At 52.3% G+C, this 22,513-nt stretch overlaps 1 long non-coding RNA gene across 1 annotated transcript in view; it reads left to right on the top strand.

Annotated features, from left to right (window-relative positions):
• Window positions 1-4,456: 4,456 nt before the first annotated feature.
• LOC139229095 (uncharacterized) overlaps window positions 4,457-22,513 on the top strand; it is a 61,322-nt gene continuing 43,265 nt past the window's right edge. The window contains exon 1 of the long non-coding RNA XR_011587657.1: window positions 4,457-4,529. This is a non-coding gene — a long non-coding RNA (uncharacterized lncRNA). The remainder of the gene's footprint in view (window positions 4,530-22,513) is intronic.

Genomic DNA, 22,513 nt, shown 5'->3' with positions numbered 1-22,513 from the left:
ACCCAACCTCGCTTGCCCGAGGTGGACATTCCTTCCCTCTCTGTGGCCGCTAAAACCGGGCCGTCCGCTTTCCCAGGTGGTCCCAGCAGGGGGCACACCGCGGGGCGTACGGATCGGGCGGGAGCCACAAATCGAGCCGGAGTCACGCCCAGGAGGTGTTGCACACCGGCTCACCTCCCCCGGGCGGTAATGCTCCGTGTCCCACCGATACCGGCCCCGAACGTCCCGGCAGGGCACTGGGAGCTCACCACTGCCAGTGCCGCCCCTCTGGGGTGAAAACAGAGGCAGCAAGCACAAGATCCAGCCCCTTATATCTGTGCTCAATTCCTACTTACACCCCTCGTAGAATCATACAGCACAGAGGTTTGCCATTCGCCCATCGTGTCTGTACTGGCTCTTTGAGCTATTCAATTAGTCCCACCCCGCACACCCTGCTCATACCCCATAGCCCTGTAAATGCTTTCCATTTGAAGTATGTAATCCAAGGTTTGTGTACGTGAGCTCCCAGGTCTCTCTGTTCCTGCACCCATAAGAACATAAGAAATAGGAGCAGGAGTCGGCCATTCGGCCCCTCGAGCCTGCTCCGCCATTCAATACAATCACGGCTGATCTTCGACCTCAACTCCACTTTCCCGCCCGATCCCCATATCCCTCGATTCTCCTCGAGTACAAAAATCTATCGATCTCATCCTTGAATAGACTGAGCCTCCACAGCCCTCTGGGGCAGAGAATCCCAAAGATTCACCACCCTCTGAGTGAAGAAATTCCTCCTCATCTCAGTCCTAAATGGCCGACCCCTTATCCTGAGACTGTGACCCCTGGTTCTAGATTCCCCAGCCCGGGGGAAACATCCTCTCAGCATCTACCCTGTCAAGCTCTACACGTTTCAATGAGATCACCTCTCATTCTTCTAACTCAGGAGAGTATGGGCCCAATCTACTCAATCTCTCCTCATAGGACAACCTTCCCATCCCAGGAATCAGTCTGGTGAAGCTTTGTTGCACTCTCTCTAAGGCATGTATATCCTTCCTTAGGTAAGGAGACCAAAACTGTACACTGTTTAAACAATGATTCTTAAATTAGCATAATCTACACACTTTCTACCAACTTCCCAAGGTCTGGGGTTACAAAGTAAGAAAATTACACACTAACAAGACGGAGTTGAGGGTTTGAGGGCTGGTCTGTCAGGGCTTGGTATCCATGGTGACCCGCTACTGCAGGTTAACCGCCATTGCTGCGCAGGCATCAACAGAAGAACACGCAAGATCAACGATGAGAAACGGCTCTTTGTCCTGCTGCTACAACCTGCCTGCTCACAGGTTTGTACAGCTGTTGAGACTTCCCTTTATTTATTGGGGACTTGGCCTGGAGGGTATTGCCCGCGGCAGTTTTGTGCAATAAGTTTTTAAGTCGGTTCACAGATTCCCAGGCCGTCTGTAATTTCTGTGGTCTGGAGGAGTCCGTGTTCCACGTGTATGTTCGGTGTGTGAGGTTGCAGCCCCTCTTCCAATATTTGAAGGGGCTGCTCCTCAATTTCTGGTTGCACTTCAGTCCCACGCTCCTGATCTTTGGGCACCCTGTGTGGAGGGTCGGAAGGCCTCCTCGTAGGACTGCTTCTGGGCACGGCCAAGGGGGCCATCAGCCGGTCCAGGCAGCGGGCGGTCGAGGGGGTCGTTCAGCCCAACTGCCTGCCTCTCTTCCGCGGTTACATCCGGGCCAGGGTGTCCCTGGAGATGGAGCACGCGGTATCCACCGGTACACTCATGGCCTTCCGAGAGAGGTGGGCACCGGAGGGACTGGAGTGCATCATCACCCCCGGCAACCAAATTTTAATTTAATTTGGCAAAGTTCCCAGTTAGTTTGTTAATTTGAGGGTTCTAGTGCCCTTACCACAAGGGGGCACTTGATTTAAAGCTATTTTAAAATAGTTGTAGAGCTGTTGAGTTTGGAGTGGCTTAGCCAGTCACGTGATGTTCACAAGACTCAATAAAACCCCAGCCAGTTGGGTTCGGGGGATCCACGATGGGGCAGGTGGTTTTGAGCCTGGTTGATGAACCGGTAATGTGTAGTGTGATTGTTAAACCTTTGCTAATAAACCAACTAGTTCTTTATAGCAATGTGTTGCTATGGATTCTTAAGCAAAGAACCCATGAACATAAGAACATAAGAAATAGGAGCAGGAGTCGGCCATTCGGCCCCTCGATCCTGCTCTGCCATTCAATAAGATCATGGCTGATCCGATCATGGACTCAGCTCCACTTCCCTGCCCGCTTCCCATAACCCTTTACTCCCTTATCACTCAAAAATCTGTCTATCTCCGCCTTAAATATATTCAATGACCCAGCCTCCACAGCTCTCTGAGGCAGAGAATTCCACAGATTTCCAACCCTCTGAGAGAAGAAATTCCTCCTCATCTCAGTTTTAAATTCTGAAACTATACCCCCTAGTTCTAGATTCCCCCACGAGGGGAAACATCCTCTCTGCATCTACCCTGTCAAGCGCCCTCAGTATTTGATATGTTTCAATAAGATCACCTCTCATTACATTACACATTACACTGCCCTTTTGATTTTCCAACTCTCCCAGTCCTGCATCCAACTGGGCCTTTGAATGGCCCTAAAGATGTGCCCCTGAATTCTGCCCGTACAGATTATCTCCTTTTCCATCCTCCATGTTCCTTCTGGGATCTGATTGCAACTTATTTTCCACTCGCTTGTATCAATGAGCCAGCCATATGTATGCATGGTGACCCAACTCACGCACGTTCACGGCATTTAACAAAATGCAACATCCCATCCCTGTCTGGTTTAGGACAAGACAGCCCAAAGTGTAGGAGTTTGCATTTTAAAAGCAGCCAGTATGTGAGTAATGTGAGCTGTGCCGTGTGGGGAGTATAGCGAGCTCGGGAGGGCCTGTGGTTCCCACAGCTCTCCCGCACTGGCGGTTTCCTCACATTGTGTCTGGGCCTGTTGTAGACTCATTGATCGAAATTGATCGCTGTGATTGGTCAGCAGCTCCATTATCGTTGTATTGTGCGACTACCAGGATGGTAGAAGGTGAATCAGATGGACCTCCTCTCTTTGTGTCCAGCTATTCCTGTGTTCCTATACTCAGGGAGGCTGACGGAACTGGAGAGGTTTGTTGAGACCTTGAGAAAGGATGAGTTAGACAGCGGGGGGAGGGGGACGCGATGTTTCTTGATTTCAGCTCAGTGAGGATTGAGGCAGAAGCAATAGCGTCTACAATGGAATATTTGGAGCTTAAGAGCAACCAGACTGACCACAGCGGCATCGATAAACAAATTTGAAAAGACTCGAAAAGACCAGATCAACTGTTTTTGTTATGTTGAGGGATAAATATTGGCCCCAGGACACCGGGGAGAACTCCCCGTTCTTCTTCGAAGTAGTGGCCGTGGGATCTTTTACATCCACCTGAGAGAGCAGACGGAGCCTCGGTTTAACGTCTCATCTGAAGATGGCACCTCCGACAGTGCGGCACTCCCTCAGTACTGCCCCTCCGACAGTGCGGCACTCCCTCAGTACTGCCCCTCCGACAGTGCAGCACTCCCTCAGTACTGCCCCTCCGACAGTGCAGCACTCCCTCAGTACTGCCCCTCCGACAGTGCGGCACTCCCTCAGTACTGCCCCTCCGACAGTGCAGCACTCCCTCAGTACTGCCCCTCTGACAGTGCAGCACTCCCTCAGTACTGCCCCTCCGACAGTGCAGCACTCCCTCAGTGCTGCCCCTCTGACAGTGTGGCGGTCCCTCAGTACTGCCCCTCCGACAGTGCGGCGCTCCCTCAGTACTGCCCCTCTGACAGTGCAGCACTCCCTCAGTACTGTCCCTCCGACAGTGCAGCACTCCCTCAGTACTGCCCCTCTGACAGTGTGGCGGTCCCTCAGTACTGCCCCTCCGACAGTGCGGCGCTCCCTCAGTACTGATCCTCCGACAGTGCGGCGCTCCCTCAGTACTGATCCTCCGACAGTGCGGCACTCCCTCAGTACTGCCCCTCCGACAGTGCGGCGCTCCCTCAGTACTGATCCTCCGACAGTGCGGCACTCCCTCAGTACTGCCCCTCCCACAGTGCAGTGCTCCCTCAGTACTGCCCCTCCGACAGCTCCCTCAGTACTGGCACAGGGAGTGTCGGCTTAGATTTATGTCTCTGAAGTGGGTTTGAACCCACAACCTTCAACACCAAAGGAGGAACTCCCAGAGAGCACGTTTTTCTTCATATCTTATCCAGGATGGCAGGAGAGGTGCCAGAAAAGGTTCTCCAGAGACAGAAGCAAGTGTTCAACTCTTGCAGGGACTTGGGGCTTAATTGAGAATTTAAAGTTAAGAGCCTGAGGCCTCTTTAGAAACCTTGGGAACACTGCGTTGCTGTTTGCCTTTGAAAGCTGTTCTTTATTTAGAAGCAGATTACAGTGCCAAGTGCACAGAGACATTGCTGAGGCTCAGGAAATGTTCTCTCACTCCCAGCAATGGAATCTGTCGCTACATGTTGTGGAGCCTTCGACTGCCTGGCTGTGGTGAGTTGTGTCTCTGAGCTAATAATCCAGCAAACCGAATTCCGCGTGGCAGCTTGGGAAATCTGAATTCAGTTTAAAATATCTGAGTATTAAAAAGCTGATAGCAGCAAAAGTGACCATGAAGCTGTAGGACACTGGGACACTGGGGCACTGGGGCACTGGGACACTGAGACACTGGGACACTGGGGCACTGGGACACTGGGACACTGGGGCACTGGGACACTGGGACACTGAGACACTGGGACACTGGGGCACTGGGACACTGGAACACTGAGACACTGGGGCACTGGGACACTGAGACACTGGGACACTGGGACACTGGAGCACTGGGACACTGGAACACTGAGACACTGGGACATTGGGACACTGGGACACTGGGGCACTGGGACACTGAGGCACTGGGACACTGGGACACTGGGGCACTGGGACACTGAGGCACTGGGGCACTGGGACACTGGGACAGTGGGACACTGGGACAGTGAGACACTGGGACACTGAGACACTGAGACACTTGGACAGTGGGACACTGAGACACTGGGACACTGGGACACTGAGACACCGGGACATTGGGACAGTGAGACACTGGGACACTGGGACACTGGGACACTGAGACACTGAGACACCGGGACACTGGAACACTGAGACACTGGGACACTGGGACATTGGGACACTGGGACACTGGGGCACTGGGACACTGAGGCACTGGGACACTGGGACACTGGGGCACTGGGACACTGGGGCACTGGGACACTGAGGCACTGGGACACTGGGACACTGGGACACTGAGGCACTGGGACACTGGGACACTGAGACACTGGGACACTGGGACAGTGAGACACTGGGACACTGAGACACTGAGACACTTGGACAGTGGGACAGTGAGACACTGGGACACTGAGACACTGAGACACTTGGACAGTGGGACACTGAGACACTGGGACACTGGGACACTGAGACACCGGGACATTGGGACAGTGAGACACTGGGACACTGGGACACTGGGACACTGAGACACTGAGACACCGGGACATTGGGACAGTGAGACACTGGGACACTGGGACACTGGGACACTGAGACACTGAGACACTGAAACACTGGGACACTGGGACACTGAGACACTGGGACACTGGGACACTGGGACAGTGAGACACTGGGACACTGAGACACTGAGACACTGGGACACTGGGACACTGAGACACTGGGACACTGGGACACTGGGGCACTGGGACACTGGAACACTGAGACACTGGGACACTGGGACATTGGGACACTGGGACACTGGGGCACTGGGACACTGAGGCACTGGGACACTGAGGCACTGGGACACTGGGACACTGAGACACTGGGACACTGGGACAGTGAGACACTGGGACACTGAGACACTGAGACACTGGGACACTGGGACAGTGAGACACTGGGACACTGAGACACTGAGACACTTGGACAGTGGGACACTGAGACACTGGGACACTGAGACACCGGGACATTGGGACAGTGAGACACTGGGACACTGGGACACTGGGACACTGAGACACTGAGACACCGGGACATTGGGACAGTGAGACACTGGGACACTGGGACACTGGGACACTGAGACACTGAGACACTGAGACACTGGGACACTGGGACACTGAGACACTGGGACACTGGGACACTGGGACAGTGAGACACTGGGACACTGAGACACTGAGACACTGGGACACTGGGACACTGAGACACTGGGACACTGGGACACTGGGGCACTGGGACACTGGAACACTGAGACACTGGGACACTGGGACATTGGGACACTGGGACACTGGGGCACTGGGACACTGAGGCACTGGGACACTGGGACACTGGGGCACTGGGACACTGAGGCACTGGGACACTGGGGCACTGGGACACTGGGACAGTGGGACACTGGGACAGTGGGCCACTGGGACACTGGGACACTGAGACACTGGGACACTGGGACAATGAGACACTGGGACACTGAGACACTTGGACAGTGGGACACTGAGACACTGGGACACTGAGACACCGGGACATTGGGACAGTGAGACACTGGGACACTGGGACACTGGGACACTGGGACACTGAGACACTGAGACACCGGGACATTGGGACAGTGAGACACTGGGACACTGGGACACTGGGACACTGAGACACTGAGACACTGAGACACTGGGACACTGGTACACTGGGACACTGAGACACTGGGACACTGGGACACTGGGAATTCTCTGCCCAAGGAAGCAGTTGAGGCTAGCTCATTGAATGTATTCAAATCACAGATAGATAGATTTTTAACCAATAAGGGAATTAAGGGTTACGGGGAGCGGGCGGGTAAGTGGAGCTGAGTCCACGGCCAGATCAGCCATGATCTTGTTGAATGGCGGAGCAGGCTTGAGGGGCTAGATGGCCTACTCCTGTTCCTAATTCTTCTTATGTTCTTATGACACTGGGACACTGGAACACTGAGACACTGGGACACTGGGACACAGAGACACAGAAACACAGAGACACTGGGACACTGAGACACTGGGACACAGAGACACAGAAACACAGAGACACTGGGACACTGGGACACTGAGACACAGAAATACAGAGACACTGGGACACTGGGACACTGAGACACAGAGACACTGGGACACTGGGACACAGAGACACAGAAACACAGAGACACTGGGACACTGGGACACTGAGACTCTGGGACACAGAGACACTGAGACACTGGCAGGTTGACGGTTGCAAAACTGATGACGGTTAAAATGATAATTGTGAAAATGATTAGTGATCATAGATAAAATAAATATTTTTGATCGCATACTGTCTAGTGCATACTTAAAATTGTGACACATTGATTTGGGGTTTTTGCAAACTTTGAGTTTCTACAGCCTCAAAATGAATTTTGCCTGGGAGCACTTGGCTCCAATGAGGGGCAGTACTGAGGGAGGGGCAGTACTGAGGGAGTGCCGCAATGTCGGAGGGGCAGTACTGAGGGAGCGCCGCACTGTCGGAGGGGCAGTACTGAGGGAGTGCCGCACTGTTGGAGGGGCAGTACTGAAGGAGTGTCTCACTGTTGGAGGGGCAGTTCTAAGGGAGTGCCGCATTGTCGGAGGGGCAGTACTGAGGGGGCGCTGCACTGTCGGAGGGGCAGTACTGAGGGAGTGTTGCACTGTCGGAGGGGCAGTACTGAGGGAACGCGGCACTGTCGGAGGGGCAGTACTGAGGGAGTGCCGCACTGTCGGAGGGGCAGTACTGAGGGAGTGCCACATTGTCAGATGAGACATTAAACCGAGGCCCCGTCAGGTGGATGTAAAAGATCCCACGGCACTATTTTGAAGAAGAGCAGGGGAGTTCTCCCCGGTGTCCTGGGGCCTCTAGTTATCCCTCGATCAGCATAGCCAGAACATATTATCTGGTCATTATCACATTGCTGTGTGGGAGCTTGCTGTGCACAAATTGGCTGCTGCGTTTCCCACATTACAACAGTGACTACATTCCAAAAGTACTTAATTGGCTGCAAAGCACTTTGGGACATCCGGTGGTTGTGAAAGGTGCTATACGTCTTTCTTTCTTTTAGAAACCCACCTGGTTCCCCGATGTCCCTTTAGGAAAGGAAAGCTGTTGTCCTAACCCGGTCTGAGCCTGTATGTGACTCCAGTCCCTACACCATGGCCCACTCGTAATGCCGTCTGAAGCGGTCCAGCAAGACACTCAGTTGTGTCAAACTGCTGGTGGTTGAAGGTGAAGGTCTACCTGCCCCATCTCAGGGCAACTAGGGAATGGGTAATAAACCACCATCATCATAGGCAGTCCCTCGGAGTCAGGGAAGACTTGCTTCCACTCTAAAAGTGAGTTCTCAGGTGACTGAACAGTCCAATACGGGAATTACAGTCTCTGTCACAGGTGGGACAGACAGTGGTTGAGGGAAAGGGAGGGTGGGACAGGTTTGCCGCACGCTCCTTCCGCTGCCTGCGCTTGGTTTCTGCATGCTCTCGGCGACGAGACTCGAGGTGTTCAGCGCCCTCCCGGATGCACTTCCTCCACTTAGGGCGGTCTTTGGCCAGGGACTCCCAGGTGTCGGTGGGGATGTTGCACTTTATCAGGGAGGCTTTGAGGGTGTCCTTGAAACGTTTCCTCTGCCCACCTTTGGCTCGTTTGCCGTGAAGGAGCTCCGAGTAGAGCGCTTGCTTTGGGAGTCTCGTGTCGGGCATGCGGACAATGTGGCCTGCCCAGCGGAGCTGATCGAGTGTGGTCAGTGCTTCGATGCTGGGGATGTTGGCCTGATCGAGGACGCTAACGTTGGTGCGTCTGTCCTCCCAGGGGATTTGTAGGATCTTGCGGAGACATCGTTGGTGATATTTCTCCAGCAACTTAAGATGTCTACTGTACATGGTCCATGTCTCTGAGCCATACAGGAGGGCGGGTATTACTACAGCCCTGTAGACCATGAGCTTGGTGGTGGATTTGAGGGCCTGGTCTTCAAACACTCTTTTCTCAGCCGATCGAAGGCTGCACTGGTGCACTGGGGGCGGTGTTGGACCTGGTCGCGGTAATAAATGTGGAATTGCTAGTGATGCCCACATACTGGGAAATAGTTTTTTTAAAACACCTCAAAAATTAAATTGTGGCACTGGAATTCTCACTATTTAGTTCCTTTATTTTAAAGCTTAAAACATAAAAAAGTATTGCTTTAATTTCCCTCCCAGATCCAACCTTGAGATTTTTATACCCTCTTTATCACATCTGTCCGAATGTCGCGGCTGGATTTCCGGGGGGGTTTGCAGTCGGGTTTTTGCCGCGATTTGACCCTCCGCGGCGAGAACCAAGTCGCTCAGCCCGGGAGCGATCCGCGGGTCCTTGTTTGCGGCGGTGATGGGACGTACCGCCGGGGAGAGCTGCACGGACCGTAACACCGCGCATTGTGTTACCGTCCGAGTTTCGACATTCCACGGCCAGAATATCGACAGGTCAAACCCATCCGTGCAGCCCTGCCAGCAACGGTGAGTTAGAAAACCTGCAAAAAAGGTAAGTTAAAGTTTGTATTTTTTAATTTTGTTGCAGTGATTATTTAGTTAAGGGTCTCGGTAATGTTTTGGAATGTTTTTTAGAATTATTCCCCCCCCGCCCCCGACCTCCCAAGGCCTCTCTCGCAATGCAAACGACTCTGGCATAAAGTTGGTGAAACTCGCGTTTTGCGCTGTGAATAATCGCGGGATGCCTCCCTTTGCAATGACACCAAAGGTCGAAAGTTCGGCCTAAAATCGGTAGCGGAGTGAAAACGGCCATTTTCACGTATCGCTGCCGTTTTCGCCCCAAAAAACCCAAAAGCCGTAAATCCAGCTGTTGGTCCCGCGCCGCTTTCCGTGTCCATCCTTTCTAATGTTTCAGCGTTGAACGTGGGTTGCGGCCTAACCGCTACGCGATTGAAAGTAGTCGGACATTAGTAGCAGCACATTCCCTCTCCTGCCGAAGGAAAACCGGGGGCAGGAAGAACTGGACACAGTCGGGGGTACGGCTGCAGTGTGACACCTCGTTTGTGCTGCTCATGGATGCTAATTTATGAATTGTACTTGATGTAAAATAGATTCTGGAGGCTCTTTGTGTATACATGCCCATGATCCATCCATCTTCTCTTTGTTATTGGTCCGAAATTAAATGCTAGACTGTCTGGAGATCTTTAAATTCTCAAGCCTCAGCATTAGTTTCAGTGATTATAATAGCCTCCTTTGTGTAACCTGTATACACAGTGCAGCGCCTCTTTAATATGCAACTCCAAACACCCTTTTGCCAAAAAGCGGAGGGGAAAAAACAACGTCCCCCCTGCCGCCCACCCCACACCTCTCAGCTGTGATTTCTTTTTTTCTCGACGCAAAAATCGAGCAACTTTCCTTCGCTTATTTCCCTGCCTTAATTCTGTTTTTTTTCTCTCTCCTCGTTGCGTACCTCCGACTTTTTACTGGACATTCCCGAAGAAATCATTTGTATTTCACGGTCCATTGAACAGAAGTCTGTGTGCGTGTGTTTTTTTTAATTCAGCGGCCATTAGCATGACAAAGGAGAGGGCCTGTGAACCACATGCACCTTTAGACCTCTGTCTCAAACTCCTGAATAGCAAGTTCCCCACTCCCGCTCTCTGTCGGCATTGCAAGCTCAAACTCTGCCCGGTCTTGTTTAAACTCTTTATTGAGCTAATTTAATATCCCAGTTCAATATTTCTCATATGCCGTGTGGAAAAAAAACCCCACACACACACACAGACAGGGGTTTTTCGATGGGCCATCTGTGGATGTCTGTGAGCAGATGGCATTGAGGCTCAGGGACATTTTGACAACTTTCATTTCCCAATTTATTTTTCGTTGTACATTTTCCTGAGAAACCACATTTTCCTCTGCCCCCGCCCCCCCGCCATTCCCCCTCGTCTCCTCTCCTGTAAGTGGTGCAGCAGCCCGTCAATGCTCCCACCCCCTCCTGCCCCCAAGTTGGCCATTTTCACGTGACAGCCGAGGCAGTGAGTGTCATCACACCATTCGACCATGAGAGGAATCACAGCGGAACCCCCCCCCATTCTGTCCTCACCACCTAAGTTGTTTTTTCATTATTCATTCTCGGGATATGGGCATCGCTGGCAAGCCTATCATTTCTTGCCCCTGCCTCAGCTCATCTGCTGTTGAAACCCTCAACCCTGCCTTTGTTACCTTTAGACTTGATTATTCCAACGCACTCCTGGTCAGCCTCTCATTTTCGACCCTCCGTAAACTTGAGGTTATCCAAAAACCTGCTGCCCCGTGTCCTAACTCGCACCGAGTCCTGCTCACCCATTACCCCCTGAGCTCGCTGACCCAGTAAACTTCTCATCCTTGTTTTCAAATCCCTCCATGGCCCTCGCCCCTCCCTATCTCTGTAATCTCCTCCAGCCCCACAACTCCCCGAGATGTCTGCACTCCTCTAATTCTGCCCTCCTGAGTATCCCTGATTATAATCGCTCCACCATCGGTGGCCGTGTCTTCAGCCTTTAAGGTGCTCCTTAAAACCTGCCTCACCTGCCCTAATATCTCTTTACGTGACTCGGTGTCAAATTCTCTTTGATTACATTCCTGTGAAGCGCTGTGGGATGTTTTATTACAGTAAAGAGGCTATACAAATACAAGTTGTTGTTGTTTTATCTCTAGTCACCCTGACTGAGTGTCTTACCAGGCCACTTCAGAGGGCAATTAAAAGTCAACCAGGTTGGTGTGGCCTGGAGTCACATGTAGGCCTAGATTGGGTAAGGATGGCTGGTTTCCTTCTCTGAAGGATATCAGTGAACCAGATCGGTTTCTAAAGAAAGAAAAAGTTTCATTTATACAGCACCTTTCACAACATCAGGATACCCCAAACCGCTTTACAGCCAATGAAGTACTTTTGAAGTTTAATCATTGTTGTAACGTCTCAATTTAAAGACGGCACTCCGACAGTGCGGCACTCCCTCAGTACTGCCCTTCAGACAGTGCGGCGCTCCCTCAGTACTGCCCCTCCGACAGTGCAGCATTCCCTCAGTACTGGCTCTCCGACAGTGCGGTGCTCCCTCAGTACTGCCCCTCCGACAGTGCGGCACTCCCTCAGTACTCCCCCTCCGACAGTGCAGCACTCCCTCAGTACTCCCCCTCTGACAGTGCAGCACTCCCTCAGTACTGGCCCTCCGATAGTGCAGTGCTCCCTCAGTACTGCCCCTCTGACAGTGCAGCACTCCCTCAGTACTGCCCCTCCGACAGTGCAGCACTCCTCAGTACTGCCCCTCCGACACTGCAGCACTCCTCAGTACTGGCCCTCAGACAGTGCGGCACTCCCTCAGTACTGGCCCTCCGACAGTGCAGCATTCCCTCAGTACTGGCCCTCCGACAGTGCAGCATTCCCTCAGTACTGGCCCTCCGACAGTGCAGCATTCCCTCAGTACTGCCCCTCCGACAGTGCAGCAGTCCCTCAGTACTGGCCCTCCGACAGTGCAGCATTCCCTCAGTACTGCCCCTCCGACAGTGCGGCGCTCCCTCAGTACTGCCCCTCCGACAGTGCAGCTCTCCCTCAGTACTGCCCCTCCGACAGTGCGGTGCTCCCTCAGTACTGGCCCTCTGACAGTGCGGCACTCCCTCAGTACTGCCCCTCCGACAGTGCAGCTTTCCCTCAGTACTGCCCCTCCGACAGTGCGGTGCTTCCTCAGTACTGCCCCTCCGACAGTGCGGTGCTCCCTCAGTACTGTCCCTCCAACAGTGCGGTGCTCCCTCAGTACTGGCCCTCCGACAGTGCGGTGCTCCCTCAGTACTGCCCCTCCGACAGTGCGGTGCTCCCTCAGTACTGCCCCTCCGACAGTACAGTGCTCCCTCAGTACTGTCCCTCCGACAGTGCGGTGCTCCCTCAGTACTGCCCCTCCGACAGTGCGGTGCTCTCTCAGCACTGCCCCTCTGACAGTGCGGTGCTCCCTCAGTACTGCCCCTCCGACAGTGCGGTGCTCCCTCAGTACTGCCCCTCCGACAGTACGGTGCTCCCTCAGTACTGTCCCTCCGACAGTGCGGTGCTCCCTCAGTACTGTCCCTCCGACAGTGCAGCACTCCCTCAGTACTGCCGCTCCGACAGTGCGGTGCTCCCTCAGTACTGTCCCTCCGACAGTGCAGCACTCCCTCAGTACTGCCCCTCCGACAGTGCGGTGCTCCCTCAGTACTGGCCCTCCCACAGTGCGGTGCTCCCTCAGTACTGTCCCTCCGACAGTGCGGTGCTCCCTCAGTACTGCCCCTCCGACAGTACGGTGCTCCCTCAGTACTGGCCCTCCGACAGTGCGGTGCTCCCTCAGTACTGTCCCTCCGACAGTGCGGTGCTCCCTCAGTACTGGCACTGAAGTCTCAGCCTGGATTATGTACTCAAACCTCTGGAGTGGGACTTGAAAACTGGATGTTGCTGCCCTTTCTTGAATAAACAATGGTTTGTGTTAATATTAAATTTGTAGATTCTGACCACCTCGACCTGTGCTAGGACACCTGCGCAGGTCGGGAGTGTAAGAGCTGGAGTGAGGCCACTATAGCTTCCAGCGCGAGTCGTCCCGAGTATGCGACGGCTTCGAGGTGGGCAAGTGGGTGACGTCATCAAGGCCCCGGTCGACAGTTAGAGCGTGGGCTGGAACATCGGCGAGGCCCAGGCACAGCCGAGGAACGGGAAGGTCGTGGCGGAGGTGCGGCAAATGAGGGTACAGGGTCCAGAAGAGGCGAGGGCCCAGGGGCAGCAGGGCCCAGCCCACACGGCGATATGTGGGCGCACTAGGTCCGTGCAGCAGAGCTGGTCTCCAGTCGTCCTGGTTAACCCTTGCCACTGGACCAAGACCTGGCTCTGTCAAGCCCGTGTGGTGGCTGGTGTGCAACGGACACCCCACGTTAAATAAATCCACCCCCTCAACTTGAGTTCAGGACTGGAACATCGGGTCCTTCATTGAAACACCTGTGAACCTGTGTGGAAGCAAGTCATCCTCGTTCGATGATGATGATGAGATACTGATTACACTGTTGGGATAGTGACGTGACTCAGGGGTTTCTCCAATTCTTGTCATGGCGGGAGGGTGGCCAGTCGGCCATTAAACTACAGAATATATAATTCTTCGGGATGTGGGCGTTGCTGGCAAGGCCGGCATTTATTGCCCATCCCCAATTGCCCCTTGAGAAGGTGGTGGTGAGCCGCCTTCTTGAACCGCTGCAGTCCGTGTGGTGAAGGTGCTCCCACAGTGCTGTTAGGGAGGGAGTTCCAGGATTGTGACCCAGCAACGATGAAGTCAATGGAAAGGAAAAGCGTGTGGCTGTAAAAGGGGCTGATTCTCCTTCACCCATTTTGCTCTCTCTATTGTCTTATGAAGAAAGGTTGAGCAGGTTGGGCCTGTACTCATTGGCATTTAGAACATAAGAAATAGGAGCAGGAGTCGGCCATTCGGCCCCTCGAGCCTGCTCCGTCATTCAATAAGATCATGGCTGATCCGATCATGGACTCAGCTCCACTTCCCCGCCCGCTCCCCATAACCCCTTATCCCTTTATTGGTTAAGAAACTATCGATTGCTGTCTTAAATTTATTCAATGTCCCGGCTTCCACAGCTCTCTGAGGCAGCGAATTCCACAGATTTACAACCCTCTGAGAGAAGAAATTTCCCCCCATCTCAGTTTTAAATGGGCGGCCCCTTATTCTAAGATAATGCCCTCTAGTTCTAGTCTCCCCCATCAGTGGAAACATCCTCTCTGCATCCACGTGGTAAAGATCCTTCATAATCTTATACGTTTCGATAAGATCACCTCTCATTCTTCTGAATTCCAATGAGTAGAGGCCCAACCTACTCAACCTTTCCTCATAAGTCAACCCCCTCACTAAGAAAGCAATAAAGAAAGGAAAGATAGATTACGAAAGTAAACTTGCGCAAAACATAAAAACAGATAGTAAAAGCATTTACAGATATATAAAACGGAAAAGAGTGACTAAAGTAAATGTTGGTCCCTTAGAAGATGAGAAGGGGGATTTAATAATGGGAAATGTGGAAATGGCTGAGACCTTAAACAATTATTTTGCTTCGGTCTTCACAGTGGAAGACACAAAAACCATGCCAAAAATTGCTGGTCACAGGAATGTGGGAAGGGAGGACCTTGAGACAATCACTATCACTAGGGGGGTAGTGCTGGACAGGCTAATGGGACTCATGGTAGACAAGTCCCCTGGTCCTGATGCAATGCATCCCAGGGTATTAAAAGAGATAGCGGAAGTTATAGCAGATGCATTCGTTATAATCTACCAAAATTCTCTGGATTCTGGGGAGGTACCAGCGGATTGGAAAGCAGCTAATGTAACGCCTCTGTTTAAAAAAGGGGGCAGACAAAAGGCAGGTAACTATAGACCGGTTAGTTTAACATCTGCAGTGGGGAAAATGCTTGAAGCTATCATTAAGGAAGAAATAGCGGGACATCTAGATAGGAATAGTGCAATCAAGCAGACGCAACATGGATTCATGAAGGGGAAATCATGTTTAACTAATTTAATGGAATTCTTTGAGGATATAACGAGCATGGTGGATAGAGGTGTACCGATGGATGTGGTGTATTTAGATTTTCAAAAGGCATTCGATAAGGTGCCACACAAAAGGTTACTGCAGAAGATAAAGGTACGCGGAGTCAGAGGAAATGTATTAGCATGGATAGAGAATTGGCTGGCTAATAGAAAGCAGAGAGTCGGGATAAATGGGTCCTTTTCGGGTTGAAAATCGGTGGTTAGTGGTGTGCCACAGGGATCGGTGCTGGGACCACAACTGTTTACAATATACATAGATGACCTGGAAGAGGGGACAGAGTGTAGTGTAACAAAATTTGCAGATGACACAAGGATTAGTGGGAAAGCGGGTTGTGTAGAGAACACAGAGAGGCTGCAAAGAGATTTAGATAGGTTAAGCGAATGGGCTAAGGTTTGGCAGATGGAATACAATGTCGGAAAGTGTGAGGTCATCCACCTTGGGAAAAAAAACAGTAAAAGGGAATACTATTTGAATGGGAGAAATTACAACATGCTGCGGTGCAGAGGGACCTGGGGGTCCTTGTGCATGAATCCTAAAAAGTTAGTTTGCAGGTGCAGCAGGTAATCAGGAAGGCGAATGGAATGTTGGCCTTCATTGCGAGAGGGATGGATTACAAAAGCAGGGAGGTCCTGCTGCAACTGTACAGGGTATTGGTGAGGCCGCACCTGGAGTACTGCGTGCAGTTTTGGTCACCTTACTTAAGGAAGGATATACTAGCTTTGGAGGGGGTACAGAGACGATTCACGAGGCTGATTCCGGAGATGAGGGGGTTACCTTATGATGATAGATTGAGTAGACTGGGTCTTTACTCGTTGGAGTTCAGAAGGATGAGGGGTGATCTTATAGAAACATTTAAAATAATGAAAGGGATAGACAAGATAGAGGCAGAGAGGTTGTTTTCACTGGTCGGGGAGACTGGAACTAGGGGGCACAGCCTCAAAATACGGGGGAGCCAATTTAAAACTGAGTTGAGAAGGAATTTCTTCTCCCAGAGGGTTGTGAATCTGTGGAATTCTCTGCCCAAGGAAGCAGTTGAGGCTAGCTCATTGAATGTATTCAAGTCACAGATAGATAGATTTTTAACCAATAAGGGAATTAAGGGTTACGGGGAGCGGGCAGGTAAGTGGAGCTGAGTCCACGGCCAGATCAGCCATGATCTTATTAAATGGCGGAGCAGGCTCGAGGGGCTGTATAGCCGACTCCTGCTCCTAAAGCCCAATTTCACCCTCGTAAGCACTACATGCTAAACCCGCTGACTGGATTCTGCACAGTTTTTCCCCAAGCTGTTGACAATGTGTGAACGTTTGTTGGCAGTTGCAACTGACAGCGTCATTCTTTTCTCTGTTCATCAAGGTGAAGGACATGAGTTCTCGGAGGCAGCAACATCTTTCTGCCTTTCCGTCACTCTGTGTAGCCATGGAGTCCACTTCTGACAGGCAGCTTCAGAGGGTGCCTGCCTTGTTTAATCCCCATAAATGCAGCGAGTATCAGCTGTGGCTCAGCGGGAGCACCCTCGGCGTGAGTGGGAAGGTGGTCGGCTCTCAGACGTGCGCACAAAATCCAGGCTGACACTCCACCAGCGTGCCTCTACGTTGCTGCGGCCTGGAGCTCCCGCGCAGCTGGCTCACCGGCTTGTAACCGCAGAAGCCTCACTTGCACAGATTCCTGAATGGGCCACGTGGTCCATTAAAAGGGATGCCCGGGCCCCTTAAAAAGGGGAGACATTGCACTCCGTCTGCAGTACTGAGGGAATGCCGCACTGTCGGAGGGGCAGTACTGAGGGAGCGCCGCACTGTTGGAGGGGCAGTACTGAGGGAGTGCTGCACTGTCGGAGGGGCGGTACTGAGGAAGTGCCGCACTGTCGGAGGGGCAGTACTGAGGGAGCGCCGCACTGTCGGAGGGGCAGTACTGAGGGAGCACTGCACTGTCGGAGGGACAGTACTGAGGGAGTGCCGCACTGTTGGAGGGGCAGTACTGAGGGAGTGTCGCACTGTCGGAGGGGCAGTACTGAGGAAGCGCCGCACTATCGGAGGGGCAGTACTGAGGGAGTGCCGCACTGTCGGAGGGACAGTACTGAGGGAGTGTCGCACTGTCGGAGGGGCAGTACTGAGGAAGCACCGCACTATCGGAGGGACAGTACTGAGGGAGTGCCGCACTGTTGGAGGGGCAGTACTGAGGGAGTGTCGCACTGTCGGAGGGGCAGTACTGAGGAAGCGCCGCATTATCGGAGGGGCAGTACTGAGGGAGTGCCGCACTGTCGGAGGGGCAGTACTGAGGGAGCGCCGCACTGTCGGAGGGGCAGTACTGAGGGAGCGCCGCACTGTTGGAGGGGCAGTACTGAGGGAGCGCCGCACTGTCGGAGGGGCAGTACTGAGGGAGCACTGCACTGTCGGAGGGACAGTACTGAGGGAGTGCCGCACTGTTGGAGGGGCAGTACTGAGGGAGTGTCGCACTGTTGAAGGGGCAGTACTGAGGAAGCGCCGCACTATCGGAGGGGCAGTACTGAGGGAGTGCCGCACTGTCGGAGGGGCAGTACTGAGGGAGTGTCGCACTGTCGGAGGGGCAGTATTGAGGAAGCGCCGCACTATCGGAGGGGCAGTACTGAGGGAGCACCGCACTGTTGGAGGTGTTGCCTTTCGGATGAGACGTTAAATGAGGCCCCGTCTGCTCTCTCAGGTGAACATAAAAGATTTGTGTGTGTATATTGGCACATGTGACGGAGCCTGGTCTCCAGTCGTCCTGGTTAACCCTTGCCACTGGACCAAGACCTCGCTCTGTCAAGCCCGTGTGGTGGCTGGTGTGCAATGGTCACCCCACGTTAAAAGAAATCACACACAGGCATCTTCCACCATTTAAAATGAGTTCATAGGTCACCTGAGTACTCATTGTTAGTGTGGAAGCAAATCAACCTCGACCCCGAGGGACAATCGAATGACATAAAGGATCCCAGGGCACTATTTCGAAGAAGAGCAGGAGAGTTCTCCCCGGTGTCCTGGGGACAATATTTATCCCTCAATCAACATCACTAAAACAGATTATCTGGTCATTATCACATTGCTGTGTGTGGGAGCTTGCTGTGCGTAAATTGGCTGCCGCGTTTCCCACATTACAACAGTGACTACACTCCAAAAGTACTTCATTGGCTGTAAAGCGCTTTGGGATGTCCAGTGGTCATGAATGGCGCTATATAAATGCAAGTCTTTCTTTGTTCTCACAATTTCCCCCCCTTCAAGCCTTGGCACTGCTCTGACCACTAGTCGCCCAAACATGTGCACTTTCATTTGAAACATACAACATTCTTACAGGGCTTGACAGGGTAGATGCAGGGAGGGTGTTTCCCCCGAGCTGGAGAGTCTAGAACCAGGGGTCACAGTCTCAGGGTAAGGGGTCGGCCATTTAGGACTGAGATGAGAAGGAATTTCTTCACTCAGAGGGTGGTGAATCTTTGGGATTCTCTGCCCCAGAGGGCTGTGGAGGCTCAGTCTCTGAGTATATTCAAGGCAGAGATCGAGAGATTTTGGATATTAATGGAATCGAGGGATATGAGGATTCAGCGGGAAAGTGGAGTTGAGGTCGAAGATCAGCCGTGATCTCATTGAATGGCGGAGCAGGCTCGAGGAGCCGATTGGCCGAATCCTGCTCCTAATTCTTCTGTAGTTATGTTCTAGGAATTACCGGATAGCGATATACAGTGGAATCCTGCCCCTTCCCTTCCCCCACCACTCCCCATCCCTGGGGTACTGAGGCCAACTGTAGTGCCCCAGACTGCTGAGACCGACGAGTGCTCCGTGTGGGTCAACACCGCACTGACCTTCACCTTCATTTTGGTCTTCAGAGGCTGCGGGCTCTGGCAGAAGAATCTTGTAACGTGAGAATTTCAGGGAGGTTAAATCAGGGGGTGGTCCAAACAGGAGGCGATGGCAGGGAGTGTGTGCTGTCGTCTTTACAATGCAGTGTTTCCGAAGTGTTTGAATGGCACAGTCCGCGGATTACGCTAATAACTGTTTTTATGGGTTGTGAGGCTTTGATGGCCTGAGGCTCACACCCTGAATCCATTGCAGGTTTAGACCCCAATCTCACCAATCAGGGTGGGGTTTCTTGAGGTGAGAGGTGATGGATTACATGGGATATACGGCCCAGAAACAGGCCATTGGGCCCAACCAGTCCAGGCCGGCGTTTATGCTCCACTCGAGCCTCCTCCCATCTTTCCTCATCTAAATCTATCACCATAACCCTCTATTCCCTCATGTGTTTATCCAGCCTTCCCTTAAATGCATCGATACTATTCCCCTCAACCCCTCCCTGTGGCAGCGAGTCCCACATTCTCACCACTCTCTGGGTAAAGAAGTTTCTCCTGAATTCCCCATTGGGTTTCCTGGTGACGATCTTATATTGATGGCCTCTAGTTATGCTCTTTCCCACAAGTGGAAACACTCTCTCTGTATCCACTCTATCAAAACCTTTCATACTGTTACAGACCTCTATCAGGTCACCCCTCAGCCTTCAGTTTTCAAGAGAAAAGAGAATAAAGAGGACCAGGCACTAATGACCGAGACTGTACGGGCCCGAAAGGCACAAAACTCGGAGCTGCAGCTTCTGGTTGATACAACAACAACTTGCATTTATACAGCGCCTTTATAAAACGTCCCAAGGGCTTCACAGGAGAACAAACAAACAAAAGTTACCACAGAGCCACTAAAGGGACATATTAGCACAAACAATCAAAAGCTTGATCAAAGAGGTCGGTTTTAAGGAGTGCCTTAAAGGAGGAGAGAGAGGTAGAGAGGCAGAGGGGTTTAGGGAGGGAGTTCCAGAGCTTGGGGCCCAGGCAACAGAAGGCACGGCCACCGATGGTGGAGTGATTATAATCAGGGATGGTCAGGAGGGCAGAATTAGAGGAGCGCAGAGATATCAGGGGGGTTTGTGGGGCTGGAGGACATTACAGAGATAGGGAGGGTGAAGTTATGGAATAATTTTAAAAACAAATATGAGAATTTTAAATTTGAGGTGTTACCGGACTGGGAGCTGTTGTGTATCTGTAAAGCATGTACTCCCATGTTCCGTCACCAGGGAACTCATCCCCTGAAGTCCCTTGGGAGCGCTGTATATAAGCCGGCCCCTAAGGCCTGTTCCTCACTCTGGAGTGTCTTATTAAAGACTGAGGTCACTGTTACTTTAATCTCCCTGTGTGCAGCCTCATCTGTGTTAGGAACACAATAACTGGCGACGAGGATACGAATCCAACGCAAAGATGCAGCAAACTGTGGGCATCCTGGAGGAGTTCTCAGAGGGTGAGGACTGGGAAGCCTATGTCGAACGGCTAGACCAGTACTTTGTAGCCAACGAGCTGGACGGAGAAGGAAGCGCTGCACAAAGGAGAGCGGTCCTCCTCACGGTCTGCGGGGCACCGACCTACAGCCTCATGAAGAATCTTCTGGCTCCGGTGAAACCCACAGATAAATCGTAAGAGGAGCTGTGTACACTGGTTCGGGAGCATCTTAACCCGAGGGAGAGCATACTGATGGCGAGGTATCGGTTCTACACGTGCCAACAATCTGAAGGTCAGGAAGTGGCGAGCTACGTCGCTGAGCTAAGGCGACCTGCAGGACAATGTGAGTTTGATGGCTACCTGGAGCAAATGCTCAGCGACTTTTTTATACTGGGCATTGTCCACGAGACGCCTATGAAAACTTTTGACTGTAGAGACACCGACCCTCAGTAAGGCCATTGTGATAGCACAGGCGTTTATGTCCACCAGTAATAACACCAAACAAATCTCTCAGCACACAAGTGCTAGCAATGTTCATAAATTAACTGGAACTGTGTTTGCGAACAGAAATGTACAGGGCAGAACCCACAAGTCTGCAACTGCCAGCAGGCCTCAGGTGACCTAGCTGAATCACAGTCCCCAACAAAGGATGAATGCAAGGCAATTCACACCTTGTTGGCATTGTGGAGGCTTCCATTCAGCCTATTCATGCCGCTTCAAAGGGTATTTTTGCAAGAGCTGTGGAACAATGGGACATCTCCAACGAGCTTGCAAACGAGCTGCAAGCTCTGCAAAACCTGCTAACCACCACCTGGCAGAGGAAGGTCGGTCCATGGTGGATCAAAGCAATTTCGAGGCTCAGAGAGAGGAGGCAGATGCGGAAGTACACGGGGTGCACACATTTTCGACGAAATATCCACCTATAATGCTAAATGTAAAATTGAATGGCTTACCCGTAGCCATGGAACTGGACACTGGCGCTAGCCAATCCATCATGAGTAAAAAGATGTTTGAGAGACTGTGGTGCAACAAGGCACTCAGACCAGCCCTGAGCCACATCCACACGAAACCGAGAACATACACCAAAGAGCTTATCACTGTCCTGGGCAGCGCCATGGTCAAGGTCACCTACGAGGGCACGGTGCACGAACTGTCACTCTGGATTGTCCCGGGCAATGGCCCCACACTGCTTGGAAGGAGCTGGCTGGGCAAAATCCGCTGGAACTGGGATGACATCCGAGCGCTATCACATGTCGATGAGGTCTCATGTACCCAGGTTCTGAACAAATTTCCTTCCCTTTTTGAGCCAGGCATTGGAAATTTTTCCGGGGTGAAGGTGCGGATCCACTTGGTCCCAGAGGCACGACCCATTCACACAAGGCGCGAGTGGTACCTCACATGATGAGGGAGAGAGTGGAAATTGAGCTAGACAGGCTGCAACGCGAGGGCATCATCTCCCCAGTGGAATTCAGCGAGTGGGCCAGCCCGATTGTTCCAGTGCTCAAAAGTGATGGCACGGTCAGGATTTGCGGCGATTATAAAGTAATTATTAATCGTTTCTCGCTACAGGACCAATACCCACTACCTAAGGCAGACGACCTATTTGCGTTGCTGGCAGGAGGCAAGATGTTCACCAATCTCGACCTGACTTCGGCCTACATGAC

This window comes from Pristiophorus japonicus, chromosome 18 (genome assembly GCF_044704955.1).
Source record: "Pristiophorus japonicus isolate sPriJap1 chromosome 18, sPriJap1.hap1, whole genome shotgun sequence".
NCBI lineage: Eukaryota > Metazoa > Chordata > Chondrichthyes > Pristiophoridae > Pristiophorus > Pristiophorus japonicus.
Note: the sequence above shows the minus strand (reverse complement) of the source record. Positions and strands in the feature narration are given on the sequence as shown.